The sequence below is a fragment of the Phaenicophaeus curvirostris genome, chromosome 4 (assembly GCF_032191515.1).
Source record: "Phaenicophaeus curvirostris isolate KB17595 chromosome 4, BPBGC_Pcur_1.0, whole genome shotgun sequence".
In the NCBI taxonomy this organism is placed as follows: domain Eukaryota; kingdom Metazoa; phylum Chordata; class Aves; order Cuculiformes; family Cuculidae; genus Phaenicophaeus; species Phaenicophaeus curvirostris.
In genome coordinates, this window is record NC_091395.1 from 63897554 (window position 1) to 63913933 (window position 16380).

Consider the following 16380-nt stretch of genomic DNA (forward strand, 5'->3'; position numbering starts at 1 on the left):
TTTTAACATAATGCTAGAGAAGCAGTTATTAATGCCAGTGTCAGAGCTGATATCTGAAGCTCTCTCTCTTTCTGATCTTCCTGAATACACATCAGAGTTGCTAGACCTTAAATCCATCTATCTCTCTTGGGTGGGATTCCACTGCTTACTCTCTCCCAAGCTTGATCTAAGTCACAATAAGATGTTGATCATGACTGTTTTCTCAAACATAGCTACATATTTATAGTTATATGATAGCACAGTGATCACACCTGCAGAACAAGTAGCAAAACATGAATTCCTGAAAGGTGAGACCATCTACAGAACTATGTGATCATATATTCTTTCTATATTCCCCTGAACTGAGCTAACCATATTCTTGAAGGTAAAACAAAACAAATTCAAAAAACCCAGCACCCAACTGAGCTCACCATACATGTCTTTTCCCCATGTGTCCTGTGGTCCATCAACTTTTCATTGCTTCATCCCATAGTTCTTCCTAATGTATTCATGCCCCCTCCCCTTTTCTATAGTTTTTGAAGTTTCAGATCTCTGCTGAACCCAGGCACAGCCCTAGGAAGAGTACCCCATTCCAGCCTACACAGAGCCAGTTTGTCTCCCAGTAGCCCAGCAGACACTCATACCTAAGATTCTTTGAAGTTATATACCCTAGGCTGCCTTATCTGCTTCATTCCTCTACCTTCTCACTTACTTCTTTAACAACCTTGTTGCCATTTCCCGTGATTTAATTCTATGCATTCAGGTTGGCAGTAGAACAAAACCAAACTGAGAAAGTGTCGTAGATAGTAAACACTATATTCATAAAAAATTCTCAAAGTATAAATTCCCAGCTTTATAGCTGGGATAGAAGAAAATGCATTCTGTAAATGGCAATTAATATATTTCTTTAAAATTCCAAGCAGTTAGTTAAATTTTAATCAAATGAAGAAGAGCAACATTACTTTTAAATACAAGATGATTTGTGACTCCAACTTATTGACACCAATAAATGCTTACAGCCCTTAGAATGTTTTTGGAAGTAGTGAAAAGCCAGGCCTGCTTAGGATATAAAGCTTACCTTACTTCCTTGAATAAAACTCACACTAGAATTTGGGCCACTATATTTCCTGTCCAATGCACAAGAAAACCTGGATCTTAGAAGACTGGCTACCCTGCATTGTTAATAGAAAGTTGCATAGAGTACCCACCAAAACCACTGCACTAAGGAGTGCTTACGTCTGTGACTCTGAGGAGTCTCTCCTGGAAGCAGGATTCAGTATCACCTCCTGAGGACAAGGGCATACCTTTCACACAACTAAGGAGGACTTGGGTTTTTTTAGAACAAAGATGTGTTGTGGTGGTGTTCCTATGAACAGTTATGAATACCTTCTTAACACTACCAGTGGTAGCACTCATTTCATACAGTTTTAAATGGTGGTGGCCTAGCTAATTCAGTCAACATTTCATTCCAGATGGTGGAAATAAGGAAATATTTGGAGGGGCTGGCCAACCTGACCTTCTTTAGGTATTTATTCTTGGATAACATGAGCCACACCCTCAAGGTTTTATCCATTTACTGCTAAGGTAGTTGAGGTAGTTTTCCAGCTAGAGGTACCATTAGTTCAATTAAACTAACTCCCCACTCCCTCCCAGGGACTAGAATACCTTTTGAAGAAGTAGAAGACCCTCTCCAGCCTGAGTGGATTCAAAGCCATGCATTTCTTCTGCAGATGGAGAGTCCTTATGAGAAGGCTGTGTGACCCCCATGCCTCTGATGGAAGCTATGCTATTCTGTAGAAAAGCACAGAATCCACTACTCAGTCATCTGAAGGACTCCATGGAAAGTAAGTTTGTACTACATGTTGATCTAGATGAGCTTTTCTTTTGTCTCTTGCTTTCTTTTTTTTTGGTTGGTTTGTTTATTTGTTTTTAACAAAGTCTACTAAACATAAACACAGAAACAGCCCTAGAATCAAGATCTAGGACTTGATTCTAGGACTAGAATCTAGGACTCTAAGTAAAGCATCACCTCGCAGCTAAGTGTGTTAACCACAAGTCTGTGAAACAAAAGATGGTCAAACTGCTATCACTTCTCCTCCAGCAGCTAGTTATTTAAGAAAAACAGCTAGAAAGCAATGCTGACAGGGAACCACTTCAGTAGCTCTGTGCTGGAAGGACATCCAGCAAGAACTTTGGCATTGCTCTTCTACATCACTGATTTCCTGGCATAGCTTGGAACTAGCTTGTCTATTCTGTGCCTGCACAAATAACAGGACTTCATGAATCTCCTTTAAGGAACTATCAAGTGATGAGAAAACATCTAAATGTCTCTTGGTTTAAACAGTTATTGTGTGACCAGAATTTGGATCACAATTTAGATTTAGGTATCAAGTTCCTGTCTAGAACCCATGTTAGGTGATTGATTTCTTTTCCAATATTTCCCAATGACAAACCAATATTTCATATTAAAACCAAAAAATTTTAAAAGCCTCATTAACTATAAAATCTCGTTCTATACATCCTTTAGGATAAGTTTTCTAGTAAATCTTTACAGACAATTCTCCTAGCTTAATTTACATAAAAGTAGCATATGAAAATGGTAGGGGGCCTGATGTACATCTGTGAAATTACTAATTACTAAACAGAAATATTTTTCCTTATGTGTCTTATTACTATTTTGATTATACAACTGTAGAAGGAGGTGGAAGCTACTAGCATTGTTAAAGCCAGAATTTGGATCAGGATTTCAACATACTCATTAGAGAGCAAGCATTAGGCAAATTCGGGTTATACTGTAAATTTTGGCTTGAAAGTCTTCACAAGTTTACTGTATTATATCAATATGGCAATCTGTACTACTAAGGATGTAAGATCATTTTCAATTTGATATTTATCCTAGCCAAATTTGGATGGCAGGTGGTAATTCACAAAGAGACTGAATATAGAACTCAGTGTTCACAAAGAAGGAAAGTCTAGCTTCTAATCTCTGGGAAAACCCAGCTAGACGTTACTTAATAAGTTGTTTGGCAGAATTATGTTCAGTTTATTTTTGGTCCAATATGAAAAAACTCCACAGTCTTTGTTTATATGCCTCCATCAGACATGCTTCACAAATAGAAGGGACTGGTAAAAATCTTATGTCTGCCAAGAAAGGACACCCCTCCCACCTTGATTATTGGCATTTCAATGCAATTACGGAATTCAGGTTTAAAAATTAGACTGCATGATAAAAAGCACATTTTTCATAAATATTTAACCTTCTTCAGTATGACAGTAATTATAGTGTGGAGCTCAGTAGCTGCATATTCCATTTAAAAGATCTGTCACGCCTTCCATTCTAAATGCTTCTTTTCAAAGGTTTGCAAATGCCAAGATAAAAAGAAAACTCCCCCAAGGTGGAAACTTGGAATAAAGTCTCAGCTTCTGAAAAATTATCATTAATGGTAGATTCTGAGGATGAGAAAGATCGTTTGAAACATAGTGAGATTTTACAACCCCTGCTTTCTCTTCCTGAGCAAAATATTTACTAATGTTGGATAGTTGTTCAATTTTTGCATTATAAAACTATCTGGAGAAAAATGTAAAATATTTTCAAAATGAAAACACTGATTTTCATGAAACATTTTTTTGGTTTTAAGTGTCCTTTTATCCTATTGATAACTTTTAATAGTTTTTTAAAGTACTTGAAGTAAGTACTTAATGTGTACTACATTGGTTTTGATCAAATGGAATGTTTCTTTTCCAGAAATTACAGATAACTAAAAAATCCTATAATTCAATCAGCTTTAGGAGGTACAAATACATTTTGACAGGTAACACCATGTGTTCATAGTATGGAAATTAGTGAATAACTTTGAAGGAGGTTTTGGTAATGCTTAACTCCAAATTCTGAGTTGTTTAATTAGGGGAAGCTAATTCATCCTTTTAAAGTCTGATGGCCTGGGGGTGTGGATAAGGTGGGAAAAGAGAAAGTGCTAAACCTCAGCTATGTTCAATAGTTAAGTGAAGATAACAAGTCTTGTCAGGAGAGGGTGATATTTGTGGCTGTGCTAGCACCCAGTCGTTTGACCTAGGTTTTCACTTGTGATAGAAGCAGGATGTGTAAGTCTTCTGCCAGGGTAGAGCCTTGTTTCACTATTCAGCAGCTGCAGTCACCTTTGGAACAGTCGAAACTTTCCTCTTTCTTGCAAGGAAAGAGCGAGAGCAGCGCACATGGGATGTTTTCCCATACCCTGCCCACACTGTGGATTAGAAATTAGCCTAGTTTGTGTATGGGTACTTGAGAGGAGGAGGTAAATTAAGACACATATGTTTATATGGCACTTTATCTCTACTGGAAGTCAGTGAGGTTTGGAGCCCAGCTGCTTATGCAGCTTTGAAAAGCTTCTTCTCTGTCCTTGGAGCTGAACTATTATTAGATGAAAAATTCCACTCTAGCTTCGTGGCTGTATCAGTGAAAAGTAACTGACAATATCTTTATAAGATGTTGTGTAGTCCTCTTTAGGATTAGTCAAAGGAATGCAATCGAAAGTCAAGTTTCACTTCAGACTCTCTTAAGCACTGAACGATTTAATGAGAAGCTCTTTGTGCTTCACTTCTTTCCTCTTCTAGGGTATTTCTAAAAAAGTTAAGAACTTTTCTCTTCCTTAGGTGTTCCTGATGGCTTTAGCTCTAATTACCTGTATACTATCATAGACTATTTTTATTGATTTTCATTGCTTCCCAGTTACAACAGTGAATTTTGCTGCATTTCTTTCCTTCTGTCATTTAGTTAGCATGAGGATTTTCTGCAATTCTGGACAGTTGGCTTTGGATATGTCTGTTTTAAATCATTTTGAAACATATACAGACTTTGCAATTTCCCTATTCATAATTTTTGCAGAGTTTTTAATATGCTACATATTACTTGGATCTCACTTCTAACTTTCTTATATTGTCACAACCAAACATATGCTCCGACTCTTTGTTCTGCGTCTTCTAAAGAGTTGCTAACCTATGAGAGGACTTTACTTTTTTTCCTGTGACAGCTTCATTTCTTCAACAACATTACTTGATCATCGCTACCAATATACTCTTGACTTTGAAAGACCCCTAGTAAGTGTGTAAAACAGGAGTTTCTCCTAGAGAGTATACAAAAGATTGCACAGAATTTAGTGATCCTCCCATTCATGGTAGAGCTATTTATGGGGTTTTTTTCCCCATTGGAACGTTATGCCAGCATAAAAGTGTTCTACAAGGATGCACTAAGCCATTCTACAGAAGCAGGTAGGTTTGCTGCAGGGGATAGCCCACTTTACTGGCAGGTCACCCAGCTTCTCAGCAGTGTGTCAGACAAGCTAAACATAGCCACAATTCTGGCAACTGCAGAATAACAGCTAAGGACACAAGTAGTAAGGTTCCCTGCCAATGAGTTGGAAACCTTTCGGTCATGGGACATGAGTGATGCCAAAACTGCCAAGCTGGCTGGATATGGACAGGGATATATAAACTACCAACACAGTGGTGTCCAGGGAGCTTAAGGAAGTTCATCAACATTTTGGTTTTGAGAAAAATATATCAATCATTCTTTGTGGTTTCATTTCTTAATATAGACAGTTCAATACTTTTAACAGAAATAGTCTTTTTAACAGAATAGTCATGATTTTGTTCAAATGCAGGAACACATTTTAAACCTTCTGAATGTAATTACATATACCTCAGTGAGCCTCAGTACATAGGTGCCTAATCATATCATTAGGAATCCTAAGAATCTGTGGATTTCAATGTCTTTTTTGGACTGGGCCTTAAAATACCTTCAAAAACTTCTATCATTTATTGTAGAAAGCTCTATAGAAAACACAGAAAGTGAAACAGGCAAATTATTAACCTGCAGATGTTAATGCAAATATTCAACTTTGCCTTTTCAACAGGAACTTTTGTACATCAAAGACAAAGTTCTAGGACTGGATAAAGGTGTTTGGACTGTGTATGATGCAGAGTATCAAATCTCTGACGTTAGCAGTCCGTGGAGGTGTAGGAAGAGTAAGTCCTTGAGAAAGTTCCTGGAAGAAAATAAGGAAACCCCCAAACCTCTGAATAAAATAAACTCATAAAATTGAACAAGAGTTGTTTAGAATTGTTTATACCATTAAAGATAGAGGGCCTATTCAGGATAGAAAAAGAAACATTCCAAATACTTGGTCTGGTATTCTTCCTTTCCGTCATGGGACACGTGTATCCTTCCAGCTTCTGTGGAACGGACATTTCATGAGTTGTTATCTCTTACCACCTCCACATCAGGATCTTTTAGTTTATAGTAAAAAATAAATATTTATTGTAAATTGGACTAAATATTTTACAGTGTACATCACACACTTGAGAATACAGAAGGCCTAAGGTTTGACTCTTTGATAGAAATTTTTATCCTGGGGCATAAAAATAATTCAGAGGGGTGGCAGAGGGGAAATTTCTTCAAAATCGTACACTTCCTTCAAGAACTGTCAATGGAATAAATTTTCATTCCCCAGAGAAAATGTTTGTTGCAGATATTCAAGTCATTCCACTGCTAAGAACTCCATCTCCCATCAGTCCAACCAGTGGAAAGTTCAGGGACTTGTGCTGCCAGGATATCACTTCCCTATTCCTTTGGCAGCCCACCAAAAGAGCAGAGCTCTCCTAACTCTTGATTTACCTGCATATTTGCCTAGGCTGCCAAGCCTCCCTGCTTGGCTTCCCATGTCTTGAGTAGGAGCTGTCTGCACACGCCAGCCACCTTACAGATAAACCTATAACAAGGCTGACAGAGAGTGGCAAGAAACATTTTAAGAGCTCCATGTTGAAGTTTCATAAAATACAGTGTTTGAAATACTTCCACTGTAAAGGAAATCTCATATTTCCTACTTTCTCTTCAAGTTAGGAAGAACATTAAAAAAAGAGAAAAATCCTGGGAGAGTAGATTTATAATCTCCTGCACTGATTTACTATTCAACTTCATTTCCAGCTCTGAAATGCTTTCCCTGCAAACAGATATTCAAGCTCAAGTGTTACCTAAATTGGTCAAAAAATTGATCCAATGATGTCTTCCGTTGTAAACAAAAAAACCCCATACTTAGAAGATGCTTACTTCTCACAGCTTACATTTTTCATAGGATTCCTCTAGAGTTCTAATATTAGGAAAGTTCTTTCAAATCTGAAATTACAGATCCCAAAGTGACATTTTAAAGTGTATTTTACCTCATTTGCTATCTTCTACCTATGACTTGTCAAAAAACAGAGAAGAGCCTTCTGAAACCCATAGACCTCTGGAAGACAGCAACTCCATCTAAGGAAAAATAACCAAATAAATCCCATAATAGTAACTGGTGCTGAGCACCAACAACTAGGCAAGCTGTACTAACTCAAAAGCACTGAACAAGAAAGTATTACCATAGTATTACCATAGTATGAAAACAAAACAAGATTTAACATCCATGTGGAAGAGTACATACTGGATTGCCTATGATAATGCATGGAGCTTTGGGGTTTGGTCAAAATTTTGAAGACATATTTTTGAAGACCCATTTTTCACTAGATTTTGATAACCTCAAGTACTAAAGTAAGGACAATTTCAATTAAAATATAAAGATTCTAGCAAAACAACTTATTCAGGAACTGTAAAATTGCATGAGATCTACCTGGGCATAGAAGGAAGTCAGTTTTCAGTACTGGTATAAGTTTTTTTTTAAAAAGCTAGACACCAAAAAGCTCAGTAATAAAAGCAGCTGTTCCTGGTTTATTAGGTAACAGCATTCACAAGAAGTCTTGTAGGGCCAACGCTCTGCATGCTGCTGTATTTCCTTTGTTTAAGTTCAATATGTGGTTTGTGTGCACAATGTAAACATAACATGCACGTAGTTCTGATTAAAAGGGGACATTTTTTCCAACAGCGTCACTTGTTACCCTTGCAACAGCAGCAATTTACTAAGAAGACATCCCTGAAAACAACCACAGCATGCTTACTGCACAACAATTCTAAATCCAATGAGCAGGTAATCATTGTCTTTGCAATTTAACTTAAATTTCATCATCACTTTTCTGCTTGACTTTTTTTGAGTATTTATATCTGCCCAGCAAGGAGTCTCACCGGGAAAGAGCTCACAAGCAAGGAAGAAACTGGGTATATGTAAAACATTTAACTTCCCTAGGATGAAAAATACCTGCTATGGAATTCCTTTTCATACTGAAAGTTACCCCTTTAACAAACCAAAAAAAAAGCTGGAGTTGTGTTTGCAGCCCCTCCATCTCATGATGTTAGAGGAAGCAGTGCATATATTTTGCTGTTGGGTCACAGTGCATCATATGAGATATCTAAGCATTGGTTGTATGTTGGTGTGGTAGTTCATGTAGCTGAGCCCTGATCCTCAAGTACAGTTCAGTCACCACAGCAAAATAAAAATCTCTGTCACAATGACAGTAAGGCAACTCTGCTTACTGATTCAATACCATGATGTAATTTGGACTCTTTCTCGATGAATTTTTGATGATTAAAAGTCCCTTCTGCTCCTACAATTTCCATAGCATTGGGCAAAGTCTTCCTTTACAAACACAAGGGATCTGAAATAACATTTGTAATGAGGTATTAACTGGAAAAAAAAAAAATCTGAAGTTTACTAAACTGCCCATGTTTTATAACAACTACATATCAAATTTTGCCAGGGGAGAAAGTGTAAATGGAGTTATAATAACTGAAATAGAGACAGAAGAATAAATAAATAAAGATAAAAAGAGGCAACAACTCTGATAGTGTTGATAGAGCATTAGAAGAAAAGCAATACTTGCAATTTATCAAATGATTAAGTTCATTAGGGGGAATCCAGCTTCTTGAAAAATAATATTTGGCACTTGCTAAACTAGAGGTGTATTTTGCATTAAGAGTTAGCATCAAGAATGAAGATACTTGCTCTTAAGACTGAATAAAAAAAAAAATAAACTTGAGCACCAGTGCAACTGAGCACAAACTGTCCCTTTTAATGTCAACAAAACTGCTTAGCGTATCAAAGGTTGGCATGCACATAGTGTTGAGATTTTAATACCCTTGTCCATGTTTTATGCAAAGATTTTCTTATCAGAAAAAAAGGGAACACACCTTAAATACATAGTTTAGAATTTACTGTTAATCCAATTAATATTTTATCCTGTGATCAAAATACAACATCCAGTTATTTTTTGCCCAGGTACAATCATACAACTGAATATGTCTTGAATTATCTAAGTATTACAGAAGAACCCTCTTAATACTACAGGAAATTATATACTGTCTTCCTAATACCTATCACTTTTCTCTAATATTACTCACATTCTTTTAATGCTTCTCTAGGTCTTAAGGTCAATATCTCTAGGCTTCTGTAAAAATTAGGGGTCAGGAGAGCCTTACTCAAAAAGTCTTGAAAGGAACCTTATTTCTTTGTCCCAATTAATAGAAAAGGCTGGTGTTTGTTACGTACTACATCTACACACTTCTAAAACAAGTTAAAAACAACTGCAGCTAGGACAAGCACAGACAAGTACTAAGACTCTGTGTTACCAGGCAAATAAAAAGCCCATGGCATTTTACTACTAATGGCAAAAATTCTTTTTACAGGGCTACCTATGTGATTAAGACATGCAGATACTTGTATACAATGTGGAAGAGAAGGCTAGGTACAAAAACATGCCTTGCTACACCAAGAGTTTCACCTATTGTGAATACATAAACCCTAAACATAATGGAATTAAAAGAAGTGATGCACACAAACCTGCTATCAATGCTATGTTTTGAAAATATGTTACCACATCAGAGTGCCAAACCATAGGTATGGTCACATTTCTCTCGAATCTGACATGTGGCTGATTTCTAGAATTGCAGAACCATGTCTGCTACTTCAATATTGTATAAATATTTGACATCATGTTTCTAAGCATTATATATCCAGAATAATATAACTTTTGCTGAAGTCAGGCAGCTTTGCTAGCAGAAACTAATGTCTCTTTTAATTATTTAGAACTTTTGTGGAATTATCAGCTGAAAATACAAAAAGAAATGGAAAAAATGTGCTTGGATTCTTGAAAAGCCTGGGAGAAGATATTCAAGAAATTAAACTGTCTTGAGTGCTGGATACAACTTTCCCTTGGGACTGTAATGACAGATTAAGTACAGAAAAGGTTAGTGGTTAGCACAGCAGGCGTTAACAGTGATGGAAAAAAATCAATGATGTAGTTTATTTACAAACAGTCTAAAAACTAAAAAATAAAGTAAGTAGCATAGCTTTCAGAAGACAAAAATTTGCATTAATAGTATTTAGACAAGATAAATCTGAAGAAAATTTAGATTTTACAAATATGACAAAAGTAGCAAAAAATACTATAGGGATTCGGTCAAATTACCACAAAATTTGATGGTATAATATACAATCCTTGATAATACGAACATTTTCTTTTAGCTTCCTGCTCAGATTTAGGAGAAAACTTTACTCAGAACAATATCGTGTATAATTGACCTTTACACTTCTCAGTGTTGTAAGTAGTCACTTAGAGAAAAGGTACTTGGTGAGAGGCACTTCTGGTCTGCTCTGATGAATATATTCCATTGTAAATCTTGCAAATATAAGAAATAAAGAAGTGTTCAGAGAAAATGTACAGCTTGGTATTCAAATAATTTTAATAACTTTCTGTTATTAGGAAAAATTAATGGTAAGTTTTTAAACAAGCACAAGGGGAATTAGCGTTATACTATCTCTAGGACTTGTGTTTTGGACATATTTTAAATAATAAACAGAGAGAGGACAATAATGTAGTCATAGGGCAGTTATTTAAAGAGTAGACTAGAGTAGCCAAGTGAATCAGACATCTGTGATAAAAAAAATTGTGAGCTATTCTAAGTGTTATTTGTACTGGAATTTGAGCAGTAAATTCTAAGGTTCTTAAAATACTGAATTTAAACATATCAGCTACAGACAGACATTCTATAAACTGAATTTATTACTGGTGGCCAAATTCCTTGAGTTATATCAAGACCAACTCTCATCTTCAGGTTTGACTTGATATTTTCGAGCCATAACAGCTTGAGTGGTGCTATAAAATATGGGGCTAAAAATGATTGTGTGGTGTTGTAGCATCTCAGGTTTTCTCTTTCAGATTGCATCTCAAAAATGAGCTTGTTAGTGCTGTGGTCAGGAACAGAATAACATGTTAAAGTGACTAACCCAGTGATTTTTATTCAGCTGTTTTTAAGTAGTTGATGTGAACAAACAGATGACATTTTGTCTTGAGATTGGCAACACATGAAACATGAAACACAGCCTCTCAGTTGCATCCGATTTTATCTGACGTTTTTAAAACTCATCATTTAATTCCCACTGATCTGAAATGGTCTACAAATAGCAAGATATCAAGCAATATACTAGCCATCCTGCAGTCTAGAGCTTAGCAAAGGCTGGGATTTTTGTGTTAGCTATTTTGGGGAGGGGACAGGGGAAGAGACAGGGGAAGGTTGAGTTTATGCTGAAATAAATGTGCAGTTTATGGGAATGTGTCTCTTTAAGTCTCAGTTGCGTAACACAAAACATGAACATGAAAACGGAACAAAAATTTGCACTTAGAGAAGTCTACCTGTATACTGCATAATGTTATTAATAGTGTAGACAACAGATAATGGGAATTGACAATTTTCACTTCCTGACACTTTTAAGGCCACATCTGCAGTACTACAGTCCAGTTTTGGGTTCCCTGAGATAAGAAAAATGTTGACATGCAGCAACAAATTCAAGAGATAAGCCACTAAGATAGACAGAGCGTTGGAACATGTGGTTTATGAGAAGAAACTGAAAGAGCTGTTTGTTCAGCATTAGGAACAGAAAGCTAGGAGTGATCTTATTGCATAACTACCTAATTTAAGGATGTAAACAAAAATAGAGGCTCGATCCCTTTGCAAAGGCACGTTGAACGCTTTCTTACCTCCATGAGAATGTTGTACTCTGAGACACTCTCATAATGAAAATAAAAAAGATCTCTAAAATTCTGAACTGTTATTTAATATTAAAAAAATATTATTAATTAGCTTACTATTTTTACTATTTTACATTCTTCTACAATTCTCATTTTCCCACTGAGATGCACACCCTGCACTTTATCCCAGACAACTACATATGTGGAAAAGAGGGATTTTGAGAAGTTACCAGTGTTTAATGACTGTTGAAGGACATCAATTTTCAAGTGTATCAACAAGACAAATACGGTCATAAGATCCAACAATGAAGGAGTTGCAAAAGCCTCATGTGGAAGCAATAAGCTTGTCCTAGGAGGAAAGAATTGCCTTGCCAAAATCTGCACAAATTGAGGTCTGGAGAATCAAATGTCAAATAAGAACAGTCTTCAGTCTAACACGTAAAGCCAGTTTGTACCCAAAGAAATTTAGAGGATAAACAGTATGAGTTACATTTCTAAAACAGAAGGAACAGAGGCATCAGTGCTAAACAACTTGACAAGGCACCAATTCATCTCGGACGCAGACATGGATTCTTTGAATATCAGTCCATTTCCCAATAACTAATCAACATTATTCCCAGTTGCTTGGCAGTATATTCAGAACATGGCAGTATAACTGTGTATATTTCATATGTAAAATAATGAGCTTTTTGGTCCTTTTTTTTCCCTTGGGAGAAAAAAATAAAAAAACAGGTATGTTCACTTGGTGTTCTAAAGTGTATGCAAATTGGCTGATCATGACTCTATTAAGTCCTCTAACATTTATAAAAACCCAGAGTCTCAAGAGTTTTCTATTAATATAAGCAGATCCTACATTTCACAGTTTGTCCTGGCAGCTTCCTTGAGACCTGCTACATATCTTGGCAAGAGTTACCATATCCCCAAAGGAATCAGCAACTACTCTTGCAAGTGGAGCTGCCACTACATTGGAGGAAGTCTTCATAGAAATGGAGTGGTTTTGCTGCAGATGGACTTCTTTGTTCCCCTTTATAACGCATTTGAAACTAAAACATTCAGCAAACCCCTAAATGCAGTATGTCTCACTTCTCGATGGGTAGTCATTCTTAATATAGAAAGTGTACTCAATTTTGAATTAGTAACTGTTCAGTAAATGAATGCAGTATACAATGTCATTTGAGTAGGATTCACATGCAGTATCACCTGCATGAAGAAAATATATTGTATTAGCATTCAGTTTTGATGCCTTTTCATGAAAAAATTAATAACTAGTTACCACATTCAGCATAATTACATGTAGCTTAAAAAGACACTATCACATAACGGAAATTTTGTGGTAAAGTTAACTAATGTTTTATGTTTTGTTATTGTGAATGATGACATCACTGACTGACGTTATCAGAACAGTGAAGTGTAGAACAGAGGAAGCTGACAGGTTTTGACTACTCTTTGAAGAATTGTGCTTTATGTCCAGATCTTAAATTACTTAATTAGTAAAATGGCTTGTATGGCTGGAATCACAATAATATTATAATATGCTGATTTTGATGGATTCTTGTGGGAACTAAAATATCTGAGACAGATCTTCACATTTCTTTTCCACAAGGAAAGACAGATGGGAGGCATAAGGTGTAAAATTACTATCTACCTACTATAGATAGCATTATAATTATTAGCAACAATAATGAAGAAACATACAGTAGATCAAAAAGCATCCCTTGTATAACCCTGAAAGGATTAATTTCACCTTGCTGCATAGGATAAGAACAAACTAAATGTACTGTATAATCTTCCTACACAGTCCAAAAAGCTGTATTATTTCAATTGCTTTTCATCAGGAAGGCAAAAGCATGGACAGTGGTTTTTGAAAAAATAATTTATATCTTTGAATTGATTCATCATGTGTGCTTAGATTCAAGAAAAGCATATAGCATTCATCTTGACAATTGTTTTGCAATGCATAGCAGACCCAGATGAGACACAGAAGACCCCTCAAAAGGTCAATTTCTTCCACTGACTGTATTTCTTAAGTCCAAATAAACAGACAGAGTTTAGTCAGTTACAGATGGGCTTTGCACAGTTAACAGTGTTCACGCGTAAGATCATGGCTGTTTGCTTAAATCCACTCATGAGTAAGCTTTTGTTGTCAATACTGGGTTTGATGCTGAAACATCAAACTAGAGCCCCTTTGCAATCCAGCTACTGAATCAGAACCCAAGCTAGGCAGCCAATTGGTTTTGTGCAGTACACAGGCAAGAGATCCTACAAAAATCCTTCTCAGAGCAACATAGTAGGACAAGAAGGCAGGACAACAAAGAGACACACTCCCTTAATTTTGAGAACAAGATTCCTTCAAGGGGAGGAATAATGTGGGATGATACAATCGTCTCCATGCTGGACAGTCAAAATGGTCAGTTGGCTACAGAGAGGGCACAGCAGTCCAGGGTTCAAAGATTATTCACTGCTTCTCACTGGCTCTTCACGGTGTTTGAAAGAACAGACCTTCCCTCAGAAATAGAGAAAATCACTGCACCTAGAATTTATGGTTAGTGAACCACCTGCTCTCTACTAAGCAACCTTCATTAATACTTTTTTTTCTAGTAAAAGAACTTCTCCATGGTCTGCATAAGTGTCCTCACAGAAGAATTTGTAGTCATTCCCATGGTTCCTAATTGTGACCAAATCATTGTGATTGTTTTAGTAACGTACCTGCTGTCTGTTGCTCTTCTCCTTTCACCCAAGAGAACTCTGTTTAGATAAACTCCTTTGTTTCCCTTCCCATCCCTCAAAGGCACAAGAAATATAGTAAATGCAATGGCCAAACCCTACTCTTTGCTTATGTTCCACTGGGCAAAGACAGCTATAACAATGCTAGAAGACAAGTAGTCCCTTCTCCATTATTCTGAATAAGATCTTACAAGCTTGGTAAAACATCTACCAATCTGTCTTCTTGCTGGACTCCAATTCAGTCTCATCACATGCTACACCTCAGCTGCAGTCCTTAACCGCCAGCATTATAATCACAGATTCTTAACTATTGCCTCTTTGAGGTAACAACAGAAGTATTCTTTCTCAAATCCTGGTGTCCTGCTCAGGGTTGTCTGTCTGTCCTACGCAGAGCTTTTGTCTGTTCTTCTGCTCATGTTTATTCCCATTCTCTCTCTTTCTTTCTCAAATGCAGCACTCTTTTTACACCTCCTTTGATGGCCAGCTTTCTCAAGGAATCAGGTGACATATTTTTATCTTCCCCCCCCCAAAAAAAAAAAAGTAATGCCTTGTGGTGTTTTTTAGTTGAATTAATACAATTTTAAAAGTGGCTTTGTTTTTATTATAATTTGCTGTTCCAGGAATGATTTATCTCCTCTCCGTGGCGAAACCTGAAGTATTACATGCCTATTCTTACTGGTCAATGAAAATAGGGGAAAACATATTTTCCTTATTGTAAAAAAAAACCCACTTAAAAGGATAAACAGTAGCAGGCGTGTATCTGCTGAAGCCGTGTGTGTGTTGCTTGAATTTCACTTTTCACTGGATTTCAAGAGCAAATACTTGCATGAGAAAAATAACTGCGGGTAATAAGCCTAGGTACATTATGCCTAAATTATCTGCATTCTCCAGAACTATTGAGAAATTGTAGTGCCAAAAATGCATACCTTTGTTAAATGCTAAACTAAAATAATCTGTTGAAGTATTCACCTTCCAAAAGCTTTAAGAGTAGTGATGTTCAATGTTACATTGAAACAGGTTTGTTTTTATCGTTCCACAACCAAAGGTCTGTTTCTATACTCTACTAGTGATGTCAACTAGGGGCAAATTCTTTACACATTGAACTTGCTGGAATTCTTTCCTTCAATTTCTTCAGCCTTGATAAACGCCCACAGATGGTCACAAACACATTGGCTCTTTCTGTGCCAGGTCTCTCTAACACATTTAAACAACTAACTGCAACTAAAGCTATAGATGATATTATCCTGAAGAGTCATTTTGCCTCTAATGCACACAACTCACAGAGTGGCAGCATGGAATACTGCTGTTTAACAATGTAACTGACAGATGATGGAACAGTTTACAATTAAGTAAGAAACAATCCTTTCAGTTAATTTACAATAAAACAGTTCTGTGCCTGTTTCTGTACCATTTTGCCAGCTACTTATGCTTTGCTGCATGGTTAGGTTGTATCTTTATTTCAGACACTGATTGAACAAATGGCCCAAGATAACTGGGAACTTCGTGTTGATGAAGGTGCCATCTTTTAAACAAATAAATAAATGAACAAAACAAAAAAAAACCCCAGAGATAGGGACCAAAAGACATCAGATGCAAATTTTTCATGAATATATGTTATATACTTGTAATAGAGGTTAAGAGATTCATAAGACAGGTGCATACACCAAAACACATGCACAATTGCACAGTTAGCTTATGCAAGCCATTATTATGATTGCAGATGCAAAGGTAAGTCAG

General features: G+C 36.5%; 1 protein-coding gene across 2 annotated transcripts in view; it reads right to left on the minus strand.

Moving 5' to 3' along the window:
* The window catches only part of ZNF518B (zinc finger protein 518B), a 307008-nt gene that overhangs the window by 100902 nt on the left and 189726 nt on the right, over nucleotides 1-16380 (minus strand). The window lies entirely within an intron of this gene.